General features: G+C 40.0%; 1 protein-coding gene across 12 annotated transcripts in view; it reads left to right on the forward strand.

The window, feature by feature from the left end:
* The window catches only part of LOC120396454 (poly(rC)-binding protein 3-like), a 585054-nt gene that overhangs the window by 49761 nt on the left and 507549 nt on the right, over positions 1-27744 (forward strand). The window contains exon 2 of one of the 12 annotated variants that reach the window (XM_039521349.1): positions 5541-5639. The exons of the other annotated variants lie outside the window; for them this stretch is intronic. The gene's annotated coding sequence lies outside the window, so the exon portion shown is untranslated. The remainder of the gene's footprint in view (positions 1-5540; positions 5640-27744) is intronic. 12 annotated transcript variants of the gene reach the window in all.

Genomic DNA, 27744 nt, shown 5'->3' on the forward strand with positions numbered 1-27744 from the left:
TTTCTGCAGCTTGTGCAAGATGGGTGGCATTTTATACCCATCTGCCTGTCAAGTGTGTAAAAAAGCTACCCACTTTGCCCAGGTGTAAATGATTCTTCATTTCCTGCAGTTTGCATAATCAGGCCCAGAATCTATAATCTGCACAGTGGGGATTCTCACAATGAAAACCCCACTACTTCCCTCCTTTTTAGAACAGGGCAAAACCAGGGGAGGCCTGGACATCTAAATGTTCCTTGGGATAAATTTTGTTTTGCAAACCAGGAATGGTTTGGATAGAGGTGGCATTTGTCCAACCCCTCTGCAAAATTTGGTTGGGGGATGCTGAATGGCTCTTGTTTTTCCCACCTGTAATCCTCTTTAATTTAAGATTGAGTGGTGATCTTGTCCCCCTTGCAGCAATCTTTCTGTAAGATCTTATCCCTTTTATAAGAGCTAAGCAGGACTTAAAAGGCATGGGGGCGGGAAATCTATTGGGAAGCCATTTGAACATATTCATGGGAGTGAGTTTTCCATGGACATCAACAATGCTGTAAGGGAAATTTCTCTCCCCAGTTTCTTTTGAGAAACAATGATTTTTGAAGCAGCAAAGAATCCTGTGGCACCTTATAGACTAACAGATGTTTTGCAGCATGAGCTTTCATGGGGATGCAAGCAGGAAATTTCCAGGGGCAGGTGTGTATATAAGCAAGAAGCAAGCTAGAGATAACGAGGTTAGATCAATCAGGGAGATGGGGCCCTGTTCCAGCAGCTGAGGTGTGAAAACCAAGGGAGGAGAAACTGGTTCTGTAATTGGCAAGCCATTCACAGTAAACTGATGTTAAATTTGCAGATGAAGAGCTCAGCAGTTTCTCTTTGGAGTCTGGTCCTAAAGTTTTTTTTTGTGTCCATTTATCAGACTGTCCAGTTTGGCGGATGGCATTGCTGGCATATGATGGCATATATTACATTGGTAGAATATGCTTCAGGTTGGCAGGTAGGACTGGCCTGCCACCCAAGGCCTGTGAAAGTGTGGGATGGGTTGTAGATCCCTGATGATGCGTTGGAGGGGTTTGAGCTGGGGACTGGAGGCTTCTGGGTACTAGGGTGGTGTTAACCACTTTTTTTTTTTTTTTTTTTTTTTATTTTTGAAGCGTAGTCTGTGTATCCTTGACTATATACGGTAGTATCCTCTTCATACTTTTTCACTTTAAAACACCCCTTTTTAGTAATCAAATTATAATTAAAAATCTAAGACCTTTTAGAAAGTAAAATTACTTTCATAAATGTTGCCTGCTCTCATTGGAATAACAGGATTTGATTACAGATTGCATTCAAGTGAAATGTTTTTTTTTAAAATAGGTTTTAAAATATATCAAGAGTCTGCTGTTGACACACATTTAATGTAGGGTACTACACCACTTAGTACAAAAATAAAATCAAACACTATATATACATTGTAGAATGTTTCCCTTAGCACATGTGATGCTGTGATTCTTAGCCAAATAGAATAGTTTTGGTTGTATACTCTTCCTCAAATATTTTAAGACTTTTTAATAGCTTTCTGGTTGGAAAACCCAGTGAAGTGCCTGGCACACATACTACTTTATTAAAGTGCAATATTTCATGTGAAGTCAAGGTGTTCAGCAACAGCATCAGGCCCAACTGGCTTCATGAATCTGATTCCTACCAAACTGGTTCTCAAATGGATTGACAACCAAAATATGGATGTGGTTCACTGCAGCTCATGTTGCTGAAGGGGTATGGCAGGAGAGAGATCACTTGATCATTGCCTGTTAGGTTCACTCCCTCTGGGGCACCTGGCATTGGCCACTGTCGGTAGACAGATACTGGGCTAGATGGACCTTTGGTCTGACCCGGTACGGCCATTCTTATGTAATTAATGTTGGGAAAAAGGCCATGAGATGCTTGATTAAATGGTGCCACGTGAGTGCAAACTATTATTGAAAGTATATGGTGATCTCAGTCTCTTATTACTGAGCTTATCAAGCTCAAGGTTAAGCAGTTACCTGATTATATTCAGTAGGTAGCTACATAAGATGAAAATATTTTATAGAACAGAGCTCTATCAGGCAAACTAAGTGCAATAGCTGGAAATCGAAGCTAGATAAATTTAATCTGGGAATAAGGTGTAAATTTAAATGTGAGAGTAGTTAACCATGGAACAGCATACCTAGGAACGTGGAGGATCCTTCAGCACTCCATTTCAAGTCTTTCAATCCACACTGGATGTGTTTCTAAAAGAGAAACTCTAGTTCACTGCAAGTAATTAGGATTTATGCAGGATTTACTAGGTGAGACTCTCTATGTAGAGTTGGGCAAATAACTGATTTGTTTGCTTTTTGCTGGTAGTCCTGAAAAAATTTTTAAAGAATGATTCATGTCCAACTAAAATCTCCCCCCGCCCCCCCCCCCAAAAAAAATTGAACAAAACTGAAAACTTAGCAGTTTTGTTTCCGGTCAATTCCGATGTTTCAATTTGGGGGCATTTTAAAAATAAAAACCCATGGAAATGGGTGGGGAGGGGGGCTAAATTCACAAAATGGCCAGAAGACAAAGTGGCTCCCTTATAACCTTTAGACTAATGGTGAGGGCACTGACCTGGGATGTGGAAGCCCCTGCTTCAGTTCCCCCTTCTGCTTGATGTGGGATCAGGGATTTCGGCTTTGTTCTCCCATATTGCAGGAGAGTGCCTTCACCTAGGGGCTCTGGGATATCTTGGGGCAGGGCTCTCTCTCCTGTTGAGGATGTTCCGTTGTGTATAAACAGTTAGAGCAGGGAATGAACTTGGGTCTCCTATGTCCAAGGGAAGTGCCCTAATCCAGGGGTTCTCAACCTTTTTCTTTCTGAGTCTCTCTTTTTCCCCCCCTACCCCCACCCCAGCAACATGCTGTAAAAACTCCTCGGCCCACCAGTGCCGCCACAACTGTGTTTTCTGCATAGAAAAAACAGGGTCAGCATTAGAGGGAGCAAGCAGGGCAATTACCTGGGGCCCCATGCCACAGGGGCCCCACAAAGCTAAATTGGCCAGGCTTTGGCTTGAGCCCTGGGTGGTGGGGTTCGGGGCCCTGGGCTTCGTCCCAGCATGATGGGGCTTAGACTTTCCGGGGTCCAGGGCAGAAAGCCAAACACTGACCCTGCTTGGCTGACCCCCTGAAACCTGCTCACAGCCCCCCAGGGGGGCCCTGGACTCCTGGACGAGAACCACTGCCCTAATCAGTGACTTAAAAGTTATAAGGGAGGCACACCACCACCTCCTTTGGCCATTTTGTGAATGGCACCTGTGACTCCAATTTCCATCTCTCCCCTTCCCCCCCCCCCCCAAAAAAAAAAAGTTTGGACAACATGATGTAGCAGATTCTCAAATAATTTCTGGTCAACCCAAACTGCATTTTTTGGCAAATAAACTGTTCATCTGTAAAATTTTGCCTGGCTCCAATTCTATGGTCTGTTAGGTGGGAAGTCAGACTAAGGACCTTCATGGTCTTCAGTTTTATGTAAAAGTATTCACAAAAACGAAATATCAGTGGACAGGATATATGTCTGCTATAGCAGCTGTGTAGTGTAGATACATTTAACAAAACGTGTTGCCTGCTCCTGTGTCTGAATGCATCTCCACAACATAATGGTCTGACTGGTTCTACCAGTGCCCAGATTTACCTTCACAGAATAGTTCTAGTGTAGATAATTTGAATTTTAATTGTATTCAGTGGTTTTAATCTCCATAGTACCTTTTACTTTAGTACACTTTACAAAAAACATTGTATAGATTCCAGGTTTTATATCATATTTTACTATTTCATACCAGGAAAAAATGTCAGCATTTGATTACTGTAGATGGCATGTATAAAGAACAATTTCCAGACTCAGCAGTTTAGTGCAGTTACAGTAACAGTTGTGTGAAAACACTGTTTTCAAGAGCAGCTTTTCTGTATAGCTCTTTCTAGTGGAAAGGTAGCCATTTCAGATGCAAAAGAGGTTTTGTTTAAAAAGCGAAGTCTGCCTAAATGTATCTGGAGGCTGAAACTGAAGCTAGAATTTCCATCCCCTGGGAAACTTTGCATTTTTCAGAATATTTTCACCCCAATTTGGAACAAAACAATTATCCAGAGCTAGAACTGAACTCTGCCCCTTGCCAAAATTTTGGCATATTTCCAATATTTTCTGTTTCTGGCTGGTTGCAATGGAAAAAGTATGAGCATTCTTGTGGTATTGGGCATGCCTGCTTATCATTTGGGGTGGAGGAGAGAGTTAACTAAACACTTTTGAACCTCAAAAATCTATATTGCAGTTTAGTTCTAGGTGAAGGGTCAATGGAGATGCTTAATTTATCCAGACCAGTTCTTATCTTAATTTGTAATTGACTGTGATGTCAAATGGAAGACCCTGTTTACATAATATTGCCATGGAATAGTCATAGTCATAGCTGTTCCCTGGGGGGAAATTCCTTCCTGACCCCAAATATGGCAATCAGACCCTGAATATGTGGGTAAGACCCAAACACCTTGGGAATGGACATTATGACAGGTTTCAGAGTGGTAGTTGTGTTAGTCTATATCAGCAAAAAGAACAAGGAGTACTTGTGGCACCTTAGAGACTAACAAATTTATTTGAGCATAAGCTTTTGTGGACTAAAACATTATGGTGGTTCCTTCAAAAGTTTACCGTTGAACATTGACTTAATACAGTTTTGAAACTTTACTCTGAAGAAGAAAAATGCTGCTTTACCATTATTTTTAGTAGTTTACATTTAACATATTACTGTATTTGCATGTTTTCTTTGTTTGTTTTGTTTTTTGTTTTGGGTGGGTTTGTCTCTACTGCTGCCTGGTTGTGTATTTGTATTTGAGGGGTGTGTGTGGAGGGTGGGGGGGAGTTGACTGGTCAGTTCGTAACTCTGGTGTTTATAACTCTGAGGTGCTACTGTATTTGCTGCTAGCAGTTGCAGATCGGCTATCCCCCCTGGTTTTGTTGAAGTCCTCAAGATTCTGTACACCTTTTCTATTCCCAAAATGTGTGCCAAGGACTTTTTTCTCTTATAATTTTGGTAAGCGGTTCTTATCCTGCCTCTTCTTTCTTCCTCCTCCAAAATTCCAATGCATTGAAGGTTGCATTTGACCTGTTGTCCATGTGATACAAAGTGTTCTTTTCTAGAAATAAGTTTCTCAAAGCTGAAGTTCTGTGGAGAGGACTCACTTTCCTCAATTTCTGCTACATGGTCCATGAATCTGTTCACTTTGCGTAGAGTCTAAGGCTGGGATTTTCAATAGAGCACAATGGAGTTAGGTGCTCAACTCCTATTTACTTCTACAAGGAGTTGAGTGCATATCTCTCTCAGGCCCTTTGAACATCCAGCTTAAAGTTCTCTGAAGTTTTTCTATTTTGTGGATGACTTCTGCAAGACCACCTGAGTCACAAAATAACTTCAGTCCATCAAATTCTTATGGCTGTTTCCCTGGTCACTGCTATTGTTTGTGTTTTATCTGATATATCGTTCTGCAACAGTCTGTAATTTTCTGTTTTAAAAATTTGCTCATCTCCAGGGCCAGCAATCTATATTCCCTGTACTGGGTGGTGCACCGTGCAGAGGAGACCAAACAATGGGGCAAAGCTGTTGCTCTGGGCCTATGCAATAGAAAAAGGTGATTACACAAAAATATATTCCACCCCATCATTCCCTCTGCTAAACATCCTTGCTGTGAATGAGAAGGGGGCAAATAGAATGGAATGAATGAGTCGGGGAGAAGCTGCACTAAGCAGCATAAATTGAACTTCAGGCAGAAACCTAGGAGTAGTTAATTCCACTTTGAGCGGCATTCATTAATGCAGTGCCCTTGGTGACTCTCCTCCATGGAGTCACAGAACAGTCAGTAGCTTGGTGGCCAATGGCAGCGCAGAGGCAAAGTCCAGCTTCATGAATGGCAGGGTTTCCCATAGATTCCTCTCTACTCAGCAACTTTGTTTGGCATTTTGGCTCTGCTCCCAGCCTTGTCTACTTGATTTAGAGGAAATGTGTGTCTTAACATCTACCTTTTTGATTCCCAAGGAGTACTGTGACTAATTTTGTTCTCGTCTTGTTTGTTTTTATGCAGGAAGGGACTGTACAGGTCTTTGGCACAGAGTCTTTCTTCTTAGTGCGTATACAGCACCTAGCATAACGAAGCCATAGTCGCTGACTGGGGCCTCTAGGCACTACCACAACATAAATAATTCACAATAGTGGCTCCAAATATATTTGTGGTGTGTGTTCTAAATGGTGGTCTTATTTTATTTGAGTTTAATTACCAGTTCTTCATATTGTGAGAAAGCATCCTTAAATACAGTGCCAGTCTCTCACCTTGTTGTGTGGCTTTTGTTTAGGAATCCTTTTGATCCACTTCCTGCATCTATCAAGCTTGACAAGTAACATGTCGGCTAATAGATGAGAGAAATCCCATATTTTTAGAAATATTTATTAATAAACTTATTACTCCCTGGTAATGCAATTCAATGGGGATTTTTTTATATTCCACTGTATACAGAGCCAGCCATTTGTCAAGTTTATCCACTTCTGTCATCAAGTGATGCAGGGAATGCTAAATGTGGAATTACTCTATGTAGACACCCTTAACCAGAAATAAGCAGCAAACGCATTTGTTTATGCAGCAGTTCTGGTGAATGCCTGCTATCTACCCATTCAAAACAAACACATCCAGAGAGAGTTTATGGAAAGGGTATGGTTTTGCACTCCTTTTGAAATGGAGGGCATTTATATCTAAAGAAGAGTGAGTGACAAAGTATAAATCAATCTTCACATTTAGGAGCATGGCTTTTTTCCAAACAGATGACTTTTTTTTTTAACATGTTGGATGTGCATAGCCTGATCTGTAACAGATTATATGATGATATTCCACAATGCAGAACTAACACATTTCTTTCCAGAACATGGCACAGGCCCAATCCAGTCCTTTTTTTATGCAAGCAAAATAGGAAGCAAGGACTGAATTGCTTTTATGCATAAAAAGGTCATTTGCTCAGATCAGGGTTTAAAGCCTTATTTTTGCTTGCAGTGGCTTCTTTTCTTTGACCAGTCCCATTAAGAGGATATTTCTTGGAAGCCGAGACCAAGAATCCTAAACAGGGACTGAACTGTAATTGCTGTGCCTGCACAGCTATAATTGACTTCAAAGAGAGGTACGTGCATGCAGCAGTTAGCAGCACAATGGGGCCTTTGTTCTGACCCTGTCTGAAACTTTTGCAGGAACTTTTCCAGCTGCATCCATCTTGCAGTTTTTCAGGTAACTGATAAAGATACTTTCATTTTCATCTGTAGCCTTGTTAGGCCTGAATAAAGATGTAGCACAAAACCACTTATGCCAACCTGACCGAAGTCAGGCTAACAGAGGTTTCTGGGTAATCCCAGAGTGGAAAAATACTGAAGTAGCATGTTTCACAAAGCCCTGGGAAAAAGTGAGATCAGTGAGGGCCCGCATTCCTGGCATAGTACCAGCTGTGCTGTGTTAGGAACAGTTCGTTTGAAGAACTGATAGGGAGCCAGCCTCCCTGTATTCACTCCCTGTTTTGGTCTTAGGTCCGTTTTTAACTCCTGTCTTCCAGTTTCTGGTGCTTGGCAACCATGCTGATAAGAAAGTTGCTGGGGCATCACAACTTGCTTACATTATAAAGAAAGATAGATATGCTTTGTTACTAAGGTTTTTTGTTACTAACCAAAGGGGGGTGGGATATGGGTTGTGTGAAATAATTTGTGACGCGACGGAACTGTCTATATAACCTATACTTAGTTGTAAAAGAGTGGGCTGGTTCTCTCTGGAGACGAGCTGCTCTCTATTGATGCGTGCACTTGTCAATAAAGAGCTTTTGATTGGACCTTGCTGGTGTTGCCTGTCTCTCTGAAGTCAGACAATGAACTTGGCTGTCGGGGTTAGAGTCCCTGACAGCCTCATTCATATTCTTTCTGCCAGATGATTGTTGATTTATAAAGTGAACATAATCAGTCCTAAATACCAGTACTTGTATTGTTCAAGCAGTGAACTTTCCTCCATACTGAAATGCTTCCACTCCTGAGTGTACTCAGCACTTGCGATCTAGGCTAGTTCTGCACCCATTTGAGTAGCTCATTCTCAGTACCTTATTTACTGACCTTGTAGGTTAGAATTGTGTGCTGCTATTTCAAAAACCACTGTAAAGCCCTTCTAAAATATTATATCCCTATTAGGGAGATACAATATCGCTTCAGAATCCATGCTGGATCTTCATCACATGGGTCTTCTCTTGCTGCTGCACTTGACTGTCCCTAATAAGTGCTCTCCCACTGCTGAAGCCTTGTCTTTAGGTCAGAATATTTTTCTTCCTTTTCTAGTTACCTTCTTAAATATGAATTTCACATCCAGCTTTCTGTGCCCCATTGACTCCTTCATGGGAGATCGTCTTTCCAAGGAGATATTTGTAAAACTTGGTATTAAACATTGTTTGGCTAGATCCTTTAGAAATCTACGCTATGTTGTTGAAATTAGAAACTCAACTACAAAATTCTCTTATGGTGTAATCTACATTTCTTCTTTCCTTGAGAGACCCTGGTTTTTCTATATGCTAGAGTTCAGCTGTTAACTCTTCTTTTGTGATTATGTAGGCTAGGGTGACCAGATGTCCCGATTTTATAGGGACAGTCCTGATTTTGGGGTCTTTTTCTTATATAGGCTCCTATTACCCTCCCACACACCACCATCCTGATTTTTCACATTTGCTGTCTGGTCACCCTAATGTAGGCAAACTGTCAGTCTACTTGCTCTGTCATTCATCTTCTGGGAGATGAGAAGGATTAACTGACTCCTCCTTCAGTGACTTCTTTGTTTCTTTAACATCTCTTTTTGGGTCAATATTGCAAACCTCTCTACATAACTCCCATTGATTTCAATGAGTGCTCATTCATGGAGAGCCTGCTCTTAACTCACAATCTTCCATCATTCTCCATCTCTGATTTTTTTTCTGTTTCTTTACTTTTTTTCATTTTTTTTAAACATGTCAACCTCTACAAATGTTTTATTGTGATTAAAAAGCTTCACAGAAAGATTCTTTAAGTTAAGTCCTGTGGTTTGGCTGCTTCCTCATTCTTATGTTCTAAGTCAGTGGTTCTTAACCAGGGGTACATGTACCCCTGGGGTACTCAGAGGTCTTCTGGGGGATACTCAATTCATCATCTAGATCAGTTTCTCAACCTGGGGGGTTGCAGGTGCCAGGGGGGTCATGGGATGGGTTCAGGGGGGTTGCAAGAGCAGGGCCAGCATTAGGGGGTGGCAAGCAGTGCTTCAGACAAGGCACACAAGTGAAAAACAGGTTCAGGTATCACACTGAAATATGAGTACAATATTTATATTCCAATTTATTTTATAATTACGTGGTAAAAATGAGAACATAAGCCATTTTTCAGTACTAGTGTGCTGTGACACGTCTTTGTGTTTTTATATCTGATTTTATAAGCAAGTAGTTTTATAAGTGAGGTGTAACTTGGGGTACACAAGACAAATCAGTCCTGAAATGGGTTCGGTAGTCTGGAAAGGTTGAGAACCACTGTTCTAAGTGATGTAGGTGCCTGAGTCCCACTTTCTAGCTGATTTAAGCACTTTTGGTTCCTAAGTCCCATTGAAAGCAAATGGGACTTAGATTCAGGACCAAATTTTCCAAGGTGTTTAGGCAGGATTTTTAGAAGCACCTAAACAGATTAGGCTTAAATTCTCTGGAAAATCTGGCCTTTGGGCACCCTTTTAAAAAGCTACCCTGTATCTCTCTGCTTTATATCAGACAGACCTAGAACAGATTCAGATCTCATTAACTTCAAAATGTCAGGCTCTGTATGTACAACTGCAGTGAAATACAGCTCCTGTGCTAATTATGAACTTGAGTTTGAGAATATTCCCAAGTCAAAATATGTGGGCTCCTTCCAGAACCCACGTTCTATTGGATTCCAATGGGATTTAGGAGCCTACACGACTCAAGTACTTCTGAAAACTTTTGACTTAGGCACCTAAGTCACTTAGAACATGGTAAAAATTTCAAGAGTGATAATACACTGGTTTGTTGATGCAAAAAAAGTGTACATTTAAGAACTGAATTGTGGGGATGAAGACCCACCTGAAATCCCACTGAAGTGAAATGGACGCTACATGGAGGTAAGGGTGAGCATGCCTGTGCAGATCCCTTAGCGGGTTGGTGAACTTTCTATTAGTTCTTCCCTGCCCCATTTTTGTTCGAGTGATGTTGATGTGCATTCCCATTGTACAATCAAATGGTTTTAAGAAAGAAAACCTTTAGTGCTGCCTTCCAGAAGCAGTAGCACTGCTACAGTAATGATGCTGGGTTTATTTACAAGGAACTTTGGAAACTTTTTAGCAGGACACAGATTCTCTGCCTTTAAGAAACCAGCAAAAAAAAATGTTACTGTTTGAGGCCAGAACATGCCCGCCCCTATGCTCAACATTATAGCTCACTCAAAAAACTTGTCCCTCCCTCACACCGCTTCTCAATAGTAGCATGCAATAGCAGTCCTTACATATAGAAGTCTTACTCTCTTTTTTTCCCCTTAACTGAGCATCTCTTCATCAAATCTAGTTGGTTTTTAAGGAAATTAGTTTGTTGTATCACTTCCTAAGACTCTTGAATACAACTTATGTCCCCCTGCTCCTTGCTACCTATGTGATGAAAACCTCTGTCCCTTCTCACTAAAAGTAGCGTATTGTGTTGAACAGATTTTAGGCATCAGTAATGATCAACCTTAATGTTCCTCTTTGAAAAAACCTTTCTATAATAAGAATGACACTCTCAACAGTGATTTCGCCGCCTCCTCCCAGCTCCTAAACTCCTAAAAACAAAACAATAACAAAATATATGAATATAATCTTAACCTAGCTGAAGCAGAGTTGTGACCCACTCAACAGGAGAAATGCCAGAGACTCCATGAAGTCTGCTAAGGACTTTGCAGTTGCTATTGATTTTATGTGAATGGTGCTCAGATATTACGGTAAGGGATGGCAAAGTAAAACCATAAGATAGCTAGCAAATGGTTTTAGCTCTCAGTTGTTGGCATGAAAGGGTAGTTCTTAAGGTGTTAAGTGTCAGATAATGTACAGTCTAGAAAAACAAGAAATGGTTTGAAACAAATCTTAATTGTGTCTCTTTAATGCCCATTCAGGGATGCAACTCCCACTATTTTAGTCACCTGGTTCTTTGCCAGGCCTTGGGGGACACTGCAATTGAAGATAACCAAAATAATCACAATTACTAAATACATTTATTGTTAAAGAAAAATTAAATCCGAATATAATGTTACTTCAGATATCTCTTCAGTATGTCTCTGTCACAGAGCACTTTTGAGAGAAGGTCTACCCTTGGAGCAGGGTACAGTACTGTATTCGCAAAATCAGTAGTCAATCCTGTCTTGATGAATCACAGAGAACTGAAACAGCATATAGATGGGCAAACTTTATTTAAAGACAGGTGAACCCTGTTTGGTTTATCAGGGAGAATATAAGCAGTTTATAAAAGGGCAATGGTGAGTAAACTTGTGTCCTGTGAAACAAGAGTATATAAATTCAGTTTCTTAGGAGAAGCCATTCAAGGAGCTGTCCTGAGAGATTCAAATGTATGAATACTAAAAATCTTAAATTCAAATTCAATCCCACTATTTTTTTTCTCTTCGCTAATGGTAGATTGTCTCCTCTCTGGGAATACCCACTTAGGTATTTAACAGGAGAAGCTGATTAGTATTTTAAATTACTATAGCATTCCAATATCCCATTAAAATCAAGAAAAGGTTAAATCTAGTTCCTTGGCAGTGCTTTTGCTAACTTGAATCTCACCCATGATGTGGTAATCAGTCATGTTGGCATAGTGCAGAATCAGTGCTAAGCAGGACAATTGCTGCTTGATGCTATTCTGTGGCTTTTTTTCCTTTGAGTCTTTTGAAGCTTGCTTTCTGAGGTGAACAGCATGAGCTATATTGTCATCCTTTCATTGGCTTTATGGTTTTGGTTGTTTTGGTCTTAGTAACATCTTCATCTTTGCAGTGTGTAGTCTATTTAATGCCTATGCAGTATATTTCTGCAGGCTCTAGGACGTGGCTAGGTGGGAGGGTCCTGGGTTGCTGCAGCCCAAGCCTGAACATCTACATCACAGTTAAACAGCCCCAGAGCACTGCAAACCCAAGTCAGTGGGCATGGGCCAGCCAGGGGTGTCTAATTGCTCTGTAGACATATCCTCTGAGGTTTTGGTAAGGAGGTAGTTTTAGTATTGGCAGATATCTAATTCCCCAATTAATATAAATATTCTATACTAATGCAAGGAGCAATTTAAGTAATGAGTCACAGCAAGGTCGTTGGAGTCCATGCTGGTACATGGAGCATCTTACTATTTATATAGCAATGATATTAGAAAGTTATTACATTAGAAGCTTTGTAACTAGATAAAATATTTGCAAATATCCATCTCAAAAGAAACTGGTGTCATCTTCATTCGTGTAAGAAATAAGCAAACAATTGAAAGGAAATATGAGTTAACTAGAAAGACCCAATTCTGTAAAACGTATTACAACATCAATGTTTTTCTTGAGATTTGACAGTTTTACACTGCTTTATACAATTTAATTTCAGTAAGAAAATTCTTTAGCACCTTTTTGAGTAGGTTTAAATGAGAGGCTTTACCTTGAAAAAGGAGGGTAAAGGAATGCCCATGTGTATAGTGTAGTTTTATGACACTAACAAAATAATACGCTTTGCTCCTAAACAGAATATCTTTGTTCTTTTAAAGTCATGACTCTTTCTAAAACATAACTACCTTACCCAAAAAAAAAAATTCCACTAAGTGAGATCATGTCTATACTAACTGGAATTTAACAAAAAAAAAAGTGTCCAGTGCTTTGATTAAAACCCCCCTGGGGGTTTGCCTTGTCACCAAAATGGTCCTTGGATGTGGAATCTGCCTTTTGTTTGTTTAGCTGCAAATTGTAAATATACTGCCTTTTTGTAATATATTTACAACTTGCAACTAAAGACATTCTCTTAAATGTTAGATACAAAGCACAATAACCAATATTTGTATACATTTTCAAAACATAGCCTAAAAGCAAATGGTATAGAAAGTTAAAGTAATAGTTAGAAGTTCAATCTCAGAGCCTTTATAATCCATACTTGGGTGTTTTATGGCCTAGGGTATTATATTCTGGAGAGTCTCTGTTGCTAGTTGAGATACAGCAGCTTTCATTCAAGTATCTTCTTAAATTAGCCCGAAAGTTTATGTAATATGTAATTAATACAATAAGGATGTGGTATGTTATACTCCAAGCATTATGTATATAAAAATAATTGTAGATATCTCTTATAATTCAGTAAAAGCATGGTAAGTTTGTACTGACTTAACATTATAAAGATAAATTGTAATTTATTCATTTTTAAGTCATTTTTTGCCAGTGAACACTCCAAAGCCCGCATCCTGCAACGAACAGTGTGCGGGCTGGAACCATGCATCTACCTGGAACCCCACTGATGTCAGTGGAGCTCCGTACAGGTGCTGAGGTCCCTTTCACAGATCTCGTTGTAGGATCGAAGCTCAAGCATTTTCCTTCATAAACAAGATTTTAAGCTTCACAGAATAAGCTGTAGCTGTATGTTTAAAAAAATAACAATTACTAAAACATAGACATTTTATTGGCTAGTGTCATCTGTTTCCTTATCAGTTAGTTACAGTTCAAGTGTGAAAAAGGGTTGACTGGTTCTTGTTGACAAAAAGGAAGCTGGGCTGAGTGGAATTCCAATTTTTATTTTTAATGTTTTTAAATAAAAGAGCTATCAATAAGAATGTGAACTATCCATCTATATATTATATTGTGCAAGACTGTATATTTTTGGTCCCACTTCTTAGAACTTACTGAATATAAAGTTAGGCTCAAATTGTTTCCAATATAAATTGAACAATATTTATTAATAACCATTTTGCATCAATTTCAATGGCTTCCTCTGTCTGTCTGTCTCTCTCTCTCTCTCTCACTCTAAAAATTCACTAAAATGGCCACTTTATTATTCTGTGTTTTCCAGCCCTATTTCCCGCTGTTACATTTCCCTTTGCTTCATATGCTTTTTACTTATTTGTGGCTGCTTCTTCCCTCATCTCTGTTCTCTCTTGTAGATCTGGGGGAGTCTAACCATCCAAATTCTCTTAATCACTTTGAATGTCTGTACCCTATTACTTCTAGTCAGATGTAGTTTATTCCAGTGGCTCTCAACTTTTCCAGGCTACCATACCCCTTCAAGCGTCTGATTTGTCTTGCGTACCCCAAGTTTTACCTCACTTAAAAACTACCTGCTTACACAATCAGGCCTAAAAATATAAATGTCACAGCACACTATAACTGGAAGATGGCATACATTCTCATTTTTTATCATGTAATTATAAAATAAATCAATTGGAATATAAATATTCTACTTACATTTCAGCGTATAGTGACTTCTTTATACTGTTCCTAATACTATCTGTATGACATTTTAGTTTGTACTACCTTCAGTAGTTCTTTTTATGTTGTAAAACTAGGCATGTATCTAGATGAATTGATGTACCCACCCCCAGAAGAGTACACATCCCCGGGTTGAGAACTACTGGCAAGGTCTAATCTCTTCCAGAAAAGAGCTTTAATGTTTGTTATAGATTTTTTTCCCAGGCACACATTCAGACTTACAACCTGCCATTCATATAGTTACTGGTAATATTTATGAATAAATAATTATGTGTTCCCATTCTTTAGCTAAATGCCTAGCTTTACAAACCTAGGGCTTCTTTCAGTACTCAGTCTGACAAAACTCCCTTATGTCTTCAGCTTGAATTTTGCATGAGTGAAGTCAGTCCTGTAAACCTGAGATCTCCTTCAACTAATGTACTTTGGCCAAGTTTTGCCCTCTCATGCACTTGTACACCCTTGGAATCAAGGCAATTGGGTGCAGCCATTCAAGGGCGGGATTTGTTCTATTAATTCTACCATTGATCAGAACTATTGGTTCTTTTGCTGTCTCCTTCCAAAAATTTTATCTCTGTTAGGTAATGTCTTAGAAGTGTAATGAAAAAGATACGGGAGTCAATGTCAAACTTCAGGTTTATACTACTGTATCTCTAATTCTAGGTGTTGTATTCCCAGACACTACCAGTTATTACAAACTACAGCCATGAGGAGCTCTCCTCTTCTCAACTTTTTTCTATTATGTACTGGGTTTCCCAACAGGAGTCAGTATTTTTCCCCAAAGTCAACAGCAATTAAATCTCTCAGAAGAGCATCTTCACTTCCAGCAGTGCTCTACAAGTGACTTGGAAAGATACTTTCATCATAAATGAGTGGCTGGGAATTTATCAGCAAAACATTTTCTTGTTGGAAAATGTCAGTTCATCAAAACCAAAATGTTTCATGGGAAATGGTCCGTTTCAATGAATATTTTGACTAGAGAAATGTTGTCAAAGTGAAATATTTCAACAATTTCAATTTGGAAATGGAAAAATCCAGTTGCCTGGTTTAAAACAATTTTTCATTTGAAAATTTAAACTAATTATAGTATTTAATAAAAGAAAGGAAGGGGAAAAAATAAAGTTTTTAAACTATCAATGTTGAATGACCAAAACAACTTATTTTTATAATATATGTAATTTTGCGGGGGGGGGTTCAGTTCGTGAGAATTTTGTGAGGTTGACTTTTTTCTCTTACAAAAAAAATGACTGAATCTCGAATATTCCCCCCCTCCCCCCCGCTGTACTTAACTCATCAGAAAGTACCTTACATTCAAGGAAAATTATTTAGATTATTCAGATTTCAACTCTTTTCAGTTCTATTCTGATTTCCACAAAGCCTGAGTTAGGTGCCTAGGCTCCCTGTACAATGTATGTGGAGAGTGAGGCGCCTTAGAGGGCGAGCACAAAAACCAACACACTAGGTGGGGAGCCATCTAAGCTAACCAGCGGGAGATGCTGACAACGAGGGTGTGTTCTTAGCCCTGGACCTATCTCCCCTTGTGATTCACAGCCAGAAACCCCACTCCTGGAGTCAGGCAGCTTAAGGTACCTAAGACCTTTCTTGTGAGACTGAATTAGGCAAGTGCCTCACTCCACACACAGTGGCAGGAGGAGGAGGAGGTGGTGCCCACTTTATAACTTTTAGCCCGGTTGTTAGAGCGCTTACCTGGGATGTAGAAGACCCAGGTTCTATTCTCCCCTCTGCCTGAGGGGAGAGAGGATTTGAGCAGAGGCCTTCCACCTCTCAGGGGAGTGTTCTAACCATTGAGCTATGGGATATTCTGATGTGGGGTTCCCTTGGTCATTCTCTTGTTGAAGCTGTGTCATTGTGATAATTAGTTAGTCAGTGGAGCAGGGGGGCTGGGTTCTGGGTCTCTCACCTTCCAGGTGAGTGCCATAGCCATCAGGCTTCAGAGTCCTCTCTCTCTCTCTCTCTCTCTCTCTTTCTCTTCCCCTTCCTCCCCCAGTGACTGTTTTAATTATTTATTCACAGTGGGACAACTTCAACAGGAGAGACTGAGGGAGCCACACATCAGAGTATCCCATAGCTCAGTTTGGAGCATTCTCCTGAAAGGTGGCAGATCCCTATTCAATCCGTTCCACCCCTCAGGCAGGGAGGGGAAATTTGAACCTGGGTCTTCTCTGTTCAGTGAGCGGTCCAATCATTTGGCTAAGAGTTATAAGATGGACATCACCACCACCATCTGTCAGATTTTGAGTAGGACCAGATCTGGTAGGCAGCCTCTGCAAACCCCTACTGGATTGGTCTCTGCACGTGAGAGAGGCAGCAAATGCCTATCTTCTTCTGGCTTGTGGATCACTGTGGGGGATAGGCATCCAGTGAGGCAGTAGTGCATGTGCCCCGAGGCAGAACTTTAGGTACCCTAGGGAAATTTTACCCTGAAGATTTAGGCTCTGAGTTAGTTTAAGCTCCTAAAGGGTTTGGTGAATCTCAATGGAGCCTAAAACTGGGTCTTAAGTGCCTAAGTGTTTTAGGGAATTCCACCCTCTGTTCCTCGTACCAGCTCAGAAATCAAAGTGGTTCTAAGTGAGTGAATAGGGCCATCCCGGTGGTCTAAGTGACAACACAATGCTTTCGCATTGGTGAGATTGCAGCACCACTTGTTCAGTGGTTCTTGCGTGCTCCCGCTAGGAGCTGAACACAAAACTCAGAATTAATGGGTTCTGGAGGAATGCCTTTAGTGCAAGAGGAGAGTTACAACATGGCCAGGCATAGGTAAAAGCACACCCTGGAGGGGGGAGGGGCAGTGTCTGTTACTATTGCCCTTTGTCTTCTGATCCAGCTACAATATATTTTGAGTCTTAAATACTGGATTACTTGCATTATGTCCTTCAATACATCTTCTTTTGTACATTTACGTATCTCAGAACTTTGCTAGTCGGCCTGTAGTCCAGATCTGTGATGAACACTGACTTCTGCAACAGGGCTAGGGAAACTTTTCTCTTATAACATCTATCATAACGCCACTACAGCATCCAAAAGAGTTTTTCTTACTGAACATTACAAAACCATGGAGTAAGTAGCCTTAATTACTGTCAAATCTCTGCCTCAATTCAGATCTACCTGTGTCAGCAAGGGCCCTAGAAAAGTTTGCGGTGGGGTAACTGCAGTTATTGGGGAGAGTTTGTGGTTGGTGAAATTTTTAATCTGGCTTTAGACTGTATCATAGACCTAACATTGCTTTAACAAAAGTGTAATACAAGGTGGCTCAGGGGCAAGTTTTAACAGTCAATTATTCTGAATATATCTATGGCTTTTGAGACACGTTACAAGCCTTTCAGGCATGTCCTGAGGTGGTTACATACTTATTAGTCTCCTAAGGTGCTAGTTTGTCATCTTTATAAAAGTAGTTTTATAGATGTAATTCTTCCACTCTACTCAGCACAGATAAGGCCTCAGTTGGAGTATTGTGTCCAGTTCTGGACACACTCTTCAGGAAAGATGTGGACAAATTGGAGATAGTCTAGAGGACAGCAACAAAAATGATTTGAAGATCTAGAAAACATGATCTCTGCAGAAAGAGTGAAAAGAAATGATTTAGTTTAGTCGTGAGAAGGCATAAGACATGACATAATCTTCAAGTTCATAAAAGGTTGTTACAAAGAGGAGAGTGTTAAGTTGTTCCCCTTACCCGCTGAGGGCAGGGCAAGAAGTAATGGTCTTAAACCGCAGCAAGGGAAATTTGGGTTACACTGTAGAAAAACTTCCTAACTATAAGGGTGGTTAAGTACTAGGACAAATTACCTAGAGAGGCTGCAGAATCTCTATCATTGGAGGCTTTTAAGAACAAGTCAGACCAACACTTGTCAGGGATGATTTAGATAACTTAGTCCTGCCTCAGTGCAGAGGACTAGACTAGATGACCTGCGGGGAGGTCCCTTCCAGTCCTACATTTTTATGATTCTATAATTCTGTGCTGTCCCTGTGGATTCCTATGGTTCCAGGGATCAGGGCTCCCCTACAATCAATGGTCACTTTTTTTGTGATTGCTTGCCTGAATTGCCAGGCTATAATACAAATCCTAAACTATGAGTCTTGATCCTACGAGTTATTAAGCACCTCCTGTAAGTCAATCATCTTTAGTCCCTTGTAGGAGAGACAACATGCAATTGTAGGTGACTAAAGTTAGGCACTTAAACTTTTATATGTAGACATCTAAATGAGTAGCCTAATTTTCAGAGGTGCTGAGACCCACAATTGCCATTGATCTCAATGGAGCTACCTGCAGAGCTAAGTACTACTCTGTAGTGCTTGAAAGATCCAAATTCCTCCTCTTGTCTATTCACAAGCTCAAAGAGCATGGGAAACATCTTAGTATATGAATAATCTTTGGTTTTAATCTTTTTCAGGAAACGTTCTTCTTTTGCCTTGCAATTCTTTGTTTGTTTATGCTATGGATTATTTAAATAGTAAACAAATACTCTCCTCCCCATTTCCTATTTAATTTAAAGCCTGCCTGACAAGCCCTATAAAGGATTGTCATAGTAATGTCCTCTTAAAAAATGGGCATTTACTTTATGGTCCCTGCTCATCAGGGAAATGTGTGAGGACTACAAAGATGGAGGCCTTGTATATAGATCAGTATTTATGAGAGAGCCCATCTTTCTTATTTCATTTTCCAGACAGATTTTTGAAACATTTTTGGTGTGGAGGTTATGTCTGTCTTTAATTATGCAACTTTTTTCATGTATCTCTTTAATGTAGAATATTAGTCCTAAATCAATGCCATGGTGGTTGTTGTTAATCTGTTCTAGTTATGGGCAAAATCCTGGTCTATTGATGACCATGGGAGTTTTTGTTGTTGATTTCAGTAGGACCAGAATTCCCTCTACCCTCCCCCCCAAAAAATACTTTAGGGCTATAAAATTTTCAAGCAAACCAGGACTATTTTGAAATACAAACATGAAGTTGCTTTATTCCAGTCTGGTTTTCTGACCGGAACTGCCTATCTTCTCCACACTATTCCAGCCTTCCACACCATATATGCATTACAAACAGCTCTACCAAACCTGGATTTTTATATATAAATATGGAGGAGTTAGACATCTAATAAAATGAATATTTAAGATTTTGTGGTTGTAGATCAGTTTAGATAAGTGTATTCTTTGAAGCACATGTAATGTAATATATTTGCCTAGTATGACTGGCCAATACAGAATTTGAGAGAAATACTGAGTGGTATTACCAAATAACAAAAACAACTGTTGGTGTTAGATAATGGGTGAAATAGAAGGAGCAGCTGTACTATGTCAGTGGTTGAAGAAGTAAAGGGCCGTTTTGCTATGCAAGGGCCATTCAACACTGCATTGTTTTTCTGGCCACTTGGTCCTGTCATTCAGATTAGTATTACAGTAAAGTTAAAATAATGTCACTTGATACAGGAGCTCTGGGTATATTTAACTTGATTTATGATGGTTTATTGTGTCAAAATGCTTTGAGGGACAATTGCAGTTACTATTTATGCCTTTTAAGCAATATAAGAACACAATCACTGCATTGTTAAATGCATTTGTGTGGGTTTTTTTTGGTTTTGTTTATTTTTTTAATCTGACTTTTACTTCTAAACTATCTGTATACATTTATTCCTGGAAGAGATGTTAGCATTTCATTTATAACACTCTTTGATTGAGCCTCAGTATGAAGACAGTGAGACTGCACCAGCACAAATAAGAACAGGATGTGGCCCAATTTCTTCATACACTTGTATTTTGGCTCAGAAAAGGGAAGAAGGAAGGACACTGAGTGAGAGGACCAGAGTCTTTGAGCACCTGCTGCTGCTAGCAGCGTTAGAGCTGACTAGAGGATGACTGTTCCATTTTGCAGCAACTTCTGAGGCTTCACAATTTTGGTTCTACATCGAAATGATGACAAAACCTATTGAATGTTTTCATGAGAAAAGAATGAAAAGTCCACTTTTTGAATCTAAAATCTGAGGCTTTCAATTTGGGAAGAGGTGTCAAAATGTCAGTAGGTAGGCCTCATGGTTAAGCACTCTCCTGGGACACAGGAGACCATGGTTCAAATCCCTGTTGTGCTTGATTCAAAGTACAGACGCTTTCCTCCCAGAGCATTCTCGTTCAGGCAGAGACAGGGCTTGAACCTGGGGTCTCCCACATTCCCAGGGTTTGTGTCACTCTTGTATTTCCTCCTCCATCATCCTGGACCCTAAAAACATCTTTACAAAGTCTTTGTTGAAACAGAAGTGTCTCTGTGAAAAGTTTTGGCTTCAAATGTCATTTAATTGAAAATGTGTAGTGCTGGATTAGTAAGGGGCAGCAGACACACAGGTTGCATTCAAAAGGACTCTATGTAAGTATTGCAGCCACTGATGATGTTGGTGCTACTCTTTTCCTGGAAATTGCTTATGCTCCTCTTGTTCTGTTGTTGGCAGCTGAGTTTAAATTTGAATGTTTGTATTTTTAATGCTTGGGGTTTAATCCCACGCAGTATAGGAGCAGTGTGCATGGTAAAAATTAATTAGCAGAACGTGGCACTCGGAGTGACCCGATTCTGTGTGAATGATAATCCTGCTGCGTAGCTATCAAGTTACTCGTCTCTGGTGGCAGACATAAGGATTAAGAAAGAAGTGCTTTAGATAAGCCCTTCATTAGTTGAAATCCTCTATCTAATGCTGATTTGCCAGACACTCCTTTTCTGCCAATGCCCCATTCCGTTTTACTCTCTGAATAAGGGAAAAGGCTTGCATGGACCTTGGTGCTTATTGTTCATTGCTGAGATGTACACCAAGTGCTGGCTCAGGACCTTCCTTTTCACACTTTCATATCCGTGCTGGTGCTGGGGTGCAAAAGCTGGAGCACAGTTTGCTTCTCTCACTACATATGGACTCTCAGAACCCAGGTCTATTTGTCCATCAATTTGTTTCGTTCTGTTGTGGTGCAGAGAGATTGAGATTTTTCTTTTCACTTTTAAATTTGATGCAAATGTGAGTGACATGTAGAGCAGGGCAGCAGCAGACTGACGCAGGGCAGCAGAGTTGGAACATATTACTAGGCTTGGCTGGGATTACATGACGAGGCTCAGGTCTTTCTAAATCAGTGCATTCTTGCCTTCTGTTCTAGTCTCCACAGGCAGTGTTAACATGGGGTTCTTCTGAGAGTTGCAGTTTTGGTATGCTGGGCTTAGGTTTAGAATTTCTCTAGTTTGGTTGGTTTTTTGGACACTTGGCCCAGATTTTCAAAATTTCAGGCATTTGCAGTTAGGCACCTAATATGCACATGCAATAGCCGTGATGCATGTGCAAGTCAGGTAACATGGCAATCAAATGACCAGTTACACATTTCACTGGTGCACAGAATGGTGTATGCAATTTGTGGTTGAAGAACTTTGAAAAATGTGGTCCTTTTGAAGTTTGGAGAGCCATTGTGATTAGGTCTTCCTGATTTTTTTTTTTTTTTAATTTAAAAAAAAAAGTGCATAGTGGCAACAAGGTGATAATTTAGCAGAGATATCATGGTGGTGTTAGACTCAGGGTTCTTAACTGGCAGCGTGAATCATCCGGCAGTTTTGGTTCACAGGACTCGTATCCGTTGCATTTATTTGGAGTTTCAGGTTTGAACCTCAGAACTCCAAAGCAAAATAGGATGAAAATCCCATTGAAACGCTTCAAATTTGTAACTTTAAATTGTCACAATTCATCACTCTACTTCAACCACTGAGTCCAGGCATCCACTTACCATTTGGCATGTTCAGTGGCATTGGCTGTTCTGCTTCTCTCTCCTGTGCAAGCAGAACAAGGGCAAAACGCTCCTGCACACACCCAAGAATGCAGTTTTGAGGGGGCTGCAGGCCTGATGTGCTGCGGCTGCTTTCTGAGCGGCGTTCCTATTGCCTGCCAGCCAATGCACTGTTGCCCATCTCCCATCCATTCCCATCTGTTGCTGTTATGTTATGGCCACCCAGGGCTGCCTGCATATCTTTGTCCCTAATGCCATCTCCTTGAAGTGTCTAGACACCCATAATTTAAAAAAGAAAAATAATGCATACTAGTTCTCCTCTTCGCCTGCTCTGATACCGCATTTCCCTGCCCATCAACATTCATAGTTTACTTCTATTATTTCCAAGATAAGTGTTTTCTGACTCCTGATTTTCCTGAGTATTTCTTTACATAATAGCACCTCTGAATACAAATATCATCCTAATGTGAATATGCATCTGTTTGCTAATCCCTGGAGGATCTGGGCGAATAACTTCAGGCACGTTGTTATAATGAAAATATATAATACAACCACCTGGCCTGCAAGAACCTCATGTAGGGCTAGACTCTGATCTCATTTGTGCTGGTGTAAACCCAAAGTAACACTATTGTAGGCAATGGAATTACTCCAGATGTACACCTCTTTAAATGGAGTCAGAATGTGGCCTATACATTACTCCAGCACCATAGTGATTCTGGGTCTTTAACACTCTGTTACTGAACTAGCGATGACGATTTAAAAATGTTTTTGCTCTTATGAATTTTTTTTTTGCAATTCATATTTTATATTAGGAAGAAAAAAGTAAAAACCAAAAACATCCTTAAAGTATAAATTGTTGCTAATGGACTTTTTTTAAAGACCATATTCTGTCCTTGGACATGTGGTGGCCCATATTCTGTGCTGACTTCAAGCCTCATAAATGCATACACCAGATTTTGCCCCTCATTTACATCCCTGAAGCATTGCATACTGGTAACTGAGGGGCAAAATTTGGTCCACTCACTTCTGTGAGGTTGCATTGGATATAATTTGGAGCAGAATTTGACCCACACTGTTTTCCTGCTGAGAGAGAACCTGTTTGTGCAGATCAGCTATTAATCATTAAATGGTTAATAAAAATCCCAATTCTTTTGACTAACACCACATCACGGGAAAGAGCTAATGTTACCATGTCTTGCATTCTAACTGGCTTTATATGCTTTGGACAACAAAGAGGAGAAGATAACAGTGGGCTGAGTTGCTTCTTATACAGTGGTCTGGTCCACACTAAAGATTAGATTGATCTAGCTATGTTGCTCAAGACTGTGGAAAAACTCTCCCTTAGCATGTAAATGAGGCTAGATCAACCTAGCTACTGGCTCTTGGAAAGCTGGATTAGCTAATTCAATGGGAAAAAACCCTTTGCGTCAATGTAGGAAGCATCTATGCAGCAGAGGCCACGCTAGGTCGATGGGAGAATTCTGGCAGTAGCAATACTAGCAAACTTTTTAAAAAACATGTTTATGGCTATGTTATGGCCCTAAAAAAAAAATGTTGCCACCAAATGTTGCCCAGATTTTGTTTTAAAAAGGTTTATTTTTCATGGGTATGAAATAGGCTTCCAATGGACTTCATTTCCCTTCATAACCCTGCTGTACCCAGCTGGGTGAAGTAAACTGATGCCCCTCAGCTTGTCCACAAACTTTCTGTTGCAGCCTGTCCATTCCTTGCTCCTACATGTATCTTGTTTATATAGTTGGATATGCTCCAGTTGATAATTACATCAGCAAAAACCTTTAAATAAAGCTCAGCCTTTTTAGGACCAAATATTGCTCTTATTCAAGAATAAACCCTCAGTAACTCCACTAGCATAATTGTAAAAAGAACAGGAGTACTTGTGGCACCTTAGAGACTAACACATTTATTTGATCATAAGCTTTCGTGGGCTACAGCTTACTTCTTCGGATGCATGGAATGGAACATATATTGAGGGGAGATGTGTATACACACACATACAGAGAGCATGAAAAGGTGGGAGTTGCCCTACCAACTCTAAAAGGCCAATTAAGTAAGGGGGAGGGGAAAAAAACACACAACTTTTGAAGTGATAATCAAGATAGCCCAGTACAGACAGTTTGATAAGAAGTGTGAGAATACTTACAAGGGGAGATGGATTCAATGTTTGTAATAGCTCAGCCATTCCCAGTCCCTGTTTAAACCTAAGGTGATTGTATCTAGTTTGCATATCAATTCCAGCTCAGCCGTTTCTCGTTGGAGTCTGGTTTTTGAAGCTTTTCTGTTGCAAAATTGCCACCCGCAGGTCTGTCGTTGAATGACCAGAAAGGTTAAAGTGTTCTCCTACTGGTTTTTGAGTGTTATGATTCCTGATGTCAGACTTGTGTCCATTAATTCTTTTGCGTAGAGACTGTCCGGTTTGATACTCTTGTCTCACACTGTTGGAACTGAAAGCAGAATATTGTCCTTGATCTGTTTGTTGTTTTGCAATTGGAGCAGAGCAAAGGACTTTGCAGTCAAAATTACTTCAACAAATATGGATATCTTAATTTTTTTTTTAAAAAGCCCTTTAGTAATCAGGAGTGGAAATAATGTGACATAAGACAGTATTGGTTCCAGTTAGGATTATATATAAAAAGTATTCATGTGGGCATCCAGTGATTTTCTTTTTTCCAGTGAAATGTGCACGGTATATGGGAATGAAACTGTTTGATATAGCAACATCAAAAGCAAGAATTCACAAGCTATGAATTAATATAACAGCTGAAAGGCAACATTAAAAAGATTGTGTGCAACAGATGAATGCAGAGGTGGAAACGGCCGATCCCTGCTCCGTAGACAGAAAATCTTCATCATATAGAACATCATTTTGGCTGTGGTAACGGGGCTCTCTTTAAAAATGTCTGCTCCTATGTCTTGACACCAATAAAGTATTGGGAGGTGGCTTTAAAACACATGCACTCCCACTGAATCAAGGTGCGAATCAGCGCAGAATTGGTCTCATTGCACTCAGTCTGGTAAGTCACTTAGGCCTGGTCCACACTAAAAAGGGGGTTCGAATTAGGGTACGCAAATTCAGCTACGGGAATAGCGTAGCTGAATTTGAAGTACCCTAATTCGAACTACTCACCCGTCCAGACGCGGCGGGGTCGAACTCCGCGGCTCCCCCGTCGACTCCACCACCGCCGTTTGCAGTGGTGGAGTACCGGAGTCGACTGCGGCGCTTCTGGAGTTCGAACTATCGCGTCTAGATCAGACGCGATAGTTCAAACTCTGTGAAGTCGAACTCACCGTGTCGACCCGCGCGGTGAGTATGGACCTGCCCTGATATAGCCATGCCAAATGACATCTGAATTAAAAACTGAGGAGGGAGGGGAGATGTAGAGAGGAAATTCATGTTATGGGCCAGATTTCTTTGTTGGCTCAACTTTACTGGCTTCAATGCAGTTACGCAGACAGATGAATATTTCATATTTTGGCCCATTATACCTATTTTAAGAAAGATGTTCCATACAGAAGAACATAACATTTAATGTTACAGCTGTTGAGATTTCACACATTGGGAAATGTTCTCAAGTCAATGGAATTAATCTGAATTCGCTCTGCTTAAATGAACAGAATCTAGCCCTTTTAATTGAAAACTTAAGTAAAATTTTCATTAACAGGGATGAATTGATGCTGAATTAAAAAGCATTACAAGTTATGTGTTTCTTGCATGAAAATCAGTATAGAAGTGCCAAGTATTATCTTTCTTTATAATGTGTTAATAAGTAGCTGCATAGAAAGTTGTGTAAATGGCCAGTGAGTGAGTAAAGTATGCTTTTGTTTAGCTGTTCAGTAATATGTACACCCTTTTTTTCTTTGACTTTTTTTTCTCTCTCCTTCTTTCTTTTAGTGGTTTTCTTGCAGAAGGAATAGTGTAGTTTTTGAGGGCATGTCTTGAGACTGTTCTGCATTTTCATTTATAAGCACAAATGAGAAATGTCATAGAATTTACCCTGTAAGGGACTATATCTTCAGACATGAACCTGCAACTCCCATTCACTTTAATGGTAGTTACATGTACATACTGGGACATAGTCTGGCCTGCTGTGCAAAGGGAATTTAAGGATCCTACGCTGTCTACAGACAAGAACACTGAAGTACAGTGAAGTTAGGTGACTTGACCAAAGATACACCACAAGTCAGAAGCAGGGAATCTGAATATGAGATACTATTCCATGACTGGGGCTCCTAGGTGCTTCTGCAACACTAACAAAAAAATGTAATGATAAAATGTGAATTAGTCCTGTGCTGCAGCTGCCCTGTCTATGCATAATGTGCCTTGCAACATGTTGTTACATTTCGAAAAGTCTTTTTAGAATTGTGAAATTCTAGTATTGGCGAGAGAGGTCTCACCTGTACTAAAGCATACATTTACGTGAGGTGGGGTGCAGAGCTCCCACAATATTTCCATTGCTGGGGGTGAGAGCCCCCTATTGCCCCAGTTCTGCAACCCCTGAGTGATAGTGGATTTTTCTGCAGTGCAATATCCTCAAGATTATAACTGTATTGGAACAACATAGTCTATGCACTCACTTCTGGGTGAGCTGTTTCCTCCAGTTTAGATTTAATGCAGAGCATATTCAAAATCTAAGATGTTTGTTTAGCATTTGGTATTCAGCAGTTTGTATTAGATGAGATGAAACCCTGCATTTAAATGATTCAGTGTCTATGGTTGATGAAAATTGTCAATCACCTTCCAGCATATTTAACCAATCCTAAACTATGCTTACAGGTGCAAAAAGGCTCTGCCAATTACATGTATAGATTGTTGGTTTTGTCGATGCTGAATGACTCTGAGACTTTGCTTGCCTTCTGATGTATTTGCAGACTGCGCTGTCGACAGAAATCAGCCCTTCAAATATTAGGGAAAAATTCCATCACCTCCCAAGCAGCCAGATTAACCATGATAAACAAATATTTCAAAAGCATACATGGCTTATTTAAAAGTATTGCTGGTATGTACAGCATAACAGTAAATTTCACAGAGGATAATTGAAACATTTAAGCGTTTATAAAAGTAACATAATACACAGTTGGGTGTCAATTTAAGAATTAATGTGTGTTTTTGTTTTATTTCAACAGTTCATTCTTTGCTGTGTGTGTAAGGAGAAGAGACCTTTTTTTTACAATTTATGATAAAAGACAAACAAAAGCCTTGAAGAGTGTATATAGAATGGTGTTAGCAAGGTCTTTGACTGTGAGTCTCATTTGTACTTCTCTCTCTCCAGCAGGAAGTTTCATTGTGAATTGAAGGCAAGGAACAAACTGAAAACAATTTCACTTGTATATTCATTCAGTGTTTTAAAGGGATAAAAGCCTCAGAAGGATCTAGAGCACTCCTGCCTCAATTATGCATATTGTGATGTAATAATACATCCCATTGTTCACAGGGGCGGCTCTAGCTTTTTTGCCGCCCCAAGCATGGTAGGCAGGCTG

Source organism: Mauremys reevesii, linkage group 2 (genome assembly GCF_016161935.1).
Source record: "Mauremys reevesii isolate NIE-2019 linkage group 2, ASM1616193v1, whole genome shotgun sequence".
Classification (NCBI taxonomy): Eukaryota; Metazoa; Chordata; order Testudines; family Geoemydidae; genus Mauremys; species Mauremys reevesii.